The sequence below is a fragment of the Physeter macrocephalus genome, chromosome 1 (genome assembly GCF_002837175.3).
Source record: "Physeter macrocephalus isolate SW-GA chromosome 1, ASM283717v5, whole genome shotgun sequence".
NCBI classification, from domain to species: Eukaryota; Metazoa; Chordata; class Mammalia; order Artiodactyla; family Physeteridae; genus Physeter; species Physeter macrocephalus.
In genome coordinates this window covers 78,554,499-78,560,212 of record NC_041214.2, presented here as the reverse complement: position 1 = coordinate 78,560,212, position 5,714 = coordinate 78,554,499, and the positions used below count along the sequence as shown (strand labels likewise).

Sequence of the window (5,714 nt, the reverse complement as noted above, 5' to 3'; positions counted from 1 at the left end):
ATTTTAGAACTGAAAAATACAATAACCAAAAATTTAAAAATTCATTAGATGGATTCAATCACAAAATGGAGATGACAGAGGAAAGAGTCAATGAACTTGAAAACTGATCAATAGTAGCTGTGCAATCTGAACCACAGAGAAACAAAACATTGTGTGTGGCGGGGGAGTGTGTGGAAAGGAATAGAGCCACAGGGAACCTATGGGAAAATACAAAAACATCTAACTTTTGCCTCAATGGAATCTCAGAAGGATATTTGTGTCGCAAAAGTAAATTTGAGGAAAAAAAGGCTGAAAACTTCCCAAATTTGGTGAAAAGCATAAATGTACAGATCAAGAAACTCTATCAACCTCAAAGGGTAAACTCAAAGAAACCCATGCCCAGACACATTATAATCAAACTACTGAAAACAAAACACAAATTAAAAATCTTAAAAGTTATTAGAGAAAAACAATGCATTACATACAGGAGAATAATGACTGGAATAACTTCAGATTTCTTATCAGAAACCATGGAGGGGGACTTCCCTGGTGGCGCAGTGCCTGCCAATGCAGGGGACATGGGTTCAATCCCTGGTCCAGGAAGATCCCACATGCCGTGGAGCAACTAAGCCCAATAAAATAAAATTAATTTAATTAAAAAAAAAAAAGAAACCATGGAGGTCAGAAGTCACTGAAACAAAGACTTTACTGTGCTGAAAGAAAAGAACTATCAACCTAAATTTCTATATCCAGCGGAAATACCCTTCAGGAATAAAGGTGAAATTCATTGGAGAAAGATAAATAAAATCTGTTGCCATCAGATTTTCTCTAAAAGAAATGCTAGAGGAAATTCTTCAGGTGTAAGGAAGATAATACTAGGTGGAAATTTGAAATTTCAGGAATGGAGAAAGAATCATAGAAATGGTAAGTCTGAATAAATATGGTAGACTATTTTCTCCCCTTAACTTTGTTAAAGTATGTATGATAGTTGGAAGAAAAAATTATAATACTGTTGTATGGGTACATATGTACATATTAAGCAAAAAAATACAAACTAGTAAAGATCACTACATATTATTACCCCTGTTTACGGTGAGGAAACAGATTCAAGGACACATATGCAAAACTCATAAAAGTAGATATTTGAACTGAGCTCTATCTGATACCATAATCTTTGCTCTTAAAAATCAGCTGGAAATAAGCAGGGCTTAGCAGGGAGGGGCTTACCTGAGGGAGAACCTGGCTTGTGCATAATTAGTCATCTGTACAAACCACTATATCCAGGAGGGTGAGCTAACTGGAACTGTAGGTCCATCAGACACAAGGGTCCTATGTTGTGTTAGGGCGTAGAAGCAGGAGTCTTGGCAATGGGACTGATGCTCAGAGTAGGGGCTAGCAGCACCATGGTTATGGGAGGTTCACTGAGTTGGAACAAAACTCAAGACAGTAGTTAGAGGTGTGCAGAACAGAGTCAGACCTGTGGGCAGGAGCTAGTAAGAACAATGAAAAGGTCAATGGCCCAGCCATGCCCACTGGACTCCAGCCCAAGGCTTCTGCCCCAATAGGAGCACAAATAAGGACACCAATGCCCAGGATACAATTTAAGATCTGTCCCAGAGGGTAAACTGCACTTCATATTTTGATAAGCAATCAATATTAAGACATTTAAAATGCTCACACCCTTTATGCGATCATTTCCATCTTAGGAATCAATCTCCAAAACAAACTGATTTGCCTTTACCAAAAGAGAAGGTTTGGGCTTCCCTAATGGCGCAGTGGTGGTTGAGAGTCCGCCTGCCGATGCAGGGGACGCGGGTTCGTGCCCCGGCCCGGGAAGATCCCACATGCCGCAGAGCGGCTGGGCCCGTGAGCCATGGCCGCTGAGCCTGCGTGTCCGGAGCCTGTGCCCCGCAACGGGAGAGGCCACAACAGTGACAGGCCCGCGTACCGCAAAAATAAAAAACAGAAGGTTTTTATTACAAATTTATAATAGCAAAAAGTAACAACAAGGTCCTACTGTATAGCACAGGGAACTATATTCAATATCCTGTGATAAGCCATAACAGAAAAGAATACGAAAAAAATGTATATATATGTATCACTGAGTCACTTTGCTGTACACCAGTAATTAATACAACATTGTAATTCAACTATACTTCAATAAAAAATAAATTTGGGCTTCCCTGGTGGTGCTGTGGTTGAGAGTCCGCCTGCCGATGTAGGGGACATGGGTTCGTGCCCCGGTCCGGGAAGATCCCACCTACCGCAGAGCGGCTGGGCCCGTGGGCCATGGCCGCTGAGCCTGCGCCTCTGGAATCTGTGCTCCGCAACGGGAGAGGCCACAATAGTGAGAGGCCCGTGTACTGCAATAAATAAATAAATAAATAAAAAACAATAGCGAAAAGTTGGAAACAATGGAAATATCCAATAACAGAGGAATGAGTTAAACAAATTCTAGGACATTCATGATGGATGATTATGCAGCCATTCAAAAGGAATTTTTTGAAGAATGTTGGAAATGTTTATAATATAATGTTAAGTGAAAAATTCAGGATATCAAGTCATAAATAGAATATACCCGAGATTTCTGCAACTGATTGTGGTTTTGCCAAAATTTTACAGTCCTGACCACCTAGAACCAACTTCCAAGAGGAGAGATATTGGGACTTCCCTGGTAGTCCAGTGGTTAGGACTCCACGCTCCCACTGCAGGGGCAAGGGTTCAATCCCTGGTCTGGGAACTAAAATCCCACATGCTGTGTGGTGTGGACAAAAAATAAAAAATAAAAAAATAAACAAGAGGAATGATATCTAAGATTCATTACAGTGTTTTAGGAACTAAAACAAACAAAATCAATTCACTTCCACCTGGATCTTTGCCCACAAAAGCCCAAACAAGCTTCCTTAAGAGAAACTGATACTTTCAACACTGATGTTTATCCTGAAAAAAAGGGTCCCAGCCCGGGCACCTCACTCATGTGTTTCTTCTCAGGTTTAGCTGAAGTCAACTTGCCGCAAGAGGACTTACTATCAAGGCAGCCTCACAGATGTGGAAAGACAATATTAGGGAGCCCAGTACTGTCTGGCCTGGAGAGTGGATATTGTTGTCCAGAGCAGATGGGATAAACTTGGAGGTTTTGGCTTGATAGCCTAAGTGGGCCCTCTTTTTTAAGACGTTTGCTTCCACACCCTCCACACATCAGTCAGCAAATATCATTAGTACTGCCATCTTCAGAGATCTATGTATGTTAGGGTGCTGGGCAGCAAATCCTGCTCAGGAATTTTATAGCCATCCTTCTTCAGCTGTGGCCTTCAGGACAACCAAGAAAGTGCAACCAGCAGACATGTAGATGGAGGTGCATCTGCTAAAGTCCAGAGCTGCCTGGTGTCTGCTCCTAAGGTGCCAAAAGCAGGTAGCCTGTTCCAGTGGAACAGTTGCTTGTGGTCTTCTCAGGTAAGCTCACCCTGATGCTGGGTTCTGCAATGGCATTACTCAAGTAGACACTTCAGACCATCCAAATCCTAATTGTGGACATGGTGACATACGTTGGACACACATTCAACACAACACTTTCTAAAAAAACAAGAATCGCAGCACTCGCCAGCACCTGAAAGTTCACTCACTCTACCTGCTCCAACCCCACACACACACCTTCCTAATATAAAATCATGGTAGACTCCATCAGTTCTGTCTTCTTCCCATTGCCACAGCTCAACTTAGTCTAGAATGGCAGTTCTAATAGTATTGGCTGCCTAGAATGTTTTACTGTTATAGATTTCTTTAAATTTTTAAAAATTGGGGTATAAAATACTACCTACAGTAGTGTACAAGTACACTTATCTTCAGTGTGTACACTTCAGTGAATTTGTGCCTATCTATACACTCATGTGACTTCCACCCAGATCAATGTGGAACATTTATAGCACTCCAGAAGACTCTTCTATACTTTCTAGTCAACACAGATGTTGCCGCTCCTCTGACTCTGATCACTATAGTCTTCCTGTTTTGTATGCCAAATTTGGCTTCTTCTGCTCAATTTATTGGTGAGATTCAGCTATGCTGCTGCATGTACAGTAGTTCATTCTTTTTTGTTACTGTGTAGTATTCCATTTTGTGTATATACTACAATTTATTTGCCCATTCATCTTTTGATGAATATGTGGGCTGTTACCAGTTTGAAGCTACTATGAATGAGAATGCTATGAAGATTCCTGAATATGAATATACTTGCTTGGTGAACATTTGTGTTTATTTCACTTGGAGCAAAATTACTGGGTTATAAGAGATACATGTACTTAGCTTTGGTAGATCTTGCAAAACAGTTTTCCAAAGTAGTTGAATCAATGTAAACTCTTACTAGCAATATATAAGAGTTCCAGTTGCTCCATATTTTCACCAATATTTGGTATTATGATGGGTGTATGGTGGTACACCACTGTGGTTTTAGTTTGCATTTCCCCTAATGCTGATTGGCCATTTGGATATGAGAGTGCCTATTTCAGTGTTTCATTAATTTTTAAACTGTGTTGTATTGTAGTTTTCTTATTGATTTTTTTTGGAGTCCTTTATATATTCAGACTATGAATCTATGTTAGATTGTGCTATTGTCAAGTTGGTTGAACTAGGAACTATGATTCTTAGAATCCTCTTCCCTGTATGGTTCCAAGTTAGAACTGTCCCAAAGAAGAAACTCCACAATATTTGGAAGATGGAGATGAATCAGCAGCCACTTATCAGTGATGAGACACAGGGATTAGGGACAGTGAAGGACATATGCAGGGGTCCTTGAAGGTGCCTGTTTGTCCTCACTCTTCTTTGTTCCATGAACAACTCATCTTCCCAAATGCTGCCCTGCTGACCAACAATGGCCCCAGACCTATCACTGGATACTTAGCTGCAGACCCGCAGATGTAGTAGCAACAATAGCTATTCACAGAACTCTCACCTCCAAGGTCCCATTTCAATGGCTGGACATGCTTGGCTTCTTGGATTTCCTGACAAGCTCCAACTTGTCCACTTGAGCAAGTGTTTCAGGAAGATCAATCAGTGACTATTTCTCTGATCTTCCAACAGAGTTAGACCTCTTCCTACAAAGGAATTCTTGTTTCAGCTACAAAGATAAGTTTATCTCCACAGCATTATATTTTTTTTCCAAAACTGCATGTATCTGTTAAAGAAAAAAATTTAAATTTAGAGAAGCAAAGGGAGAAAATAAAGAATCATTCTTAATCCCACCACTCAGAGTCACCCATAGTCAATATTTTGGTATATTTTCTCCTAGTCTCTTTACTGTGTATTTTGCATGCATTTACATATACTGTGCATATTTTTTCCCTTTAAAAAATAAAACATGGGATCTACATATTTTGTAAACTCAAAGATACATTGAGTATTGATACTGCTAATTCTTTGTGCACATATATTTCCTTAGAATAAGTTTTTTGACTCGGAATTCCAGAACTAAAAGATAAGTACATTGTTAAGGCTTTTAATACTGACCTCCAAAAAAGACTATATCAATATACATGTCCAGGGCTTCCCTGGTGGCGCAGTGGTTAAGAATCCGCCTGCCGGGCTTCCCTGGTGGCGCAGTGGTTGGGAGTCCGCCTGCCGATGCAGGGGACGTGGGTTCGTGCCCCGGTGCGGGAGGATCCCGCGTGCCGCGGAGCGGCTGGGCCCGTGAGCCATGGCCGCTGAGCCTGCGCGTCCGGAGCCTGTGCTCCGCAACGGGAGAG

The 5,714-nt window shown here is 41.2% G+C and overlaps 1 long non-coding RNA gene across 4 annotated transcripts in view; it reads right to left on the bottom strand.

Annotated features, from left to right (window-relative positions):
* Nucleotides 1-1,023: 1,023 nt before the first annotated feature.
* The window catches only part of LOC114486575 (uncharacterized), a 65,602-nt gene continuing 60,911 nt past the window's right edge, over nt 1,024-5,714 (bottom strand). For 3 of the 4 annotated variants that reach the window (XR_008617119.1, XR_008617117.1, XR_003680548.2), the window contains 2 exons: nt 4,925-5,146; nt 1,024-2,342 (listed from right to left, as the gene is read on the bottom strand). This is a non-coding gene — a long non-coding RNA (uncharacterized lncRNA). The remainder of the gene's footprint in view (nt 2,343-4,924; nt 5,147-5,714) is intronic. The other variant, XR_008617118.1, reaches the window with a different exon arrangement.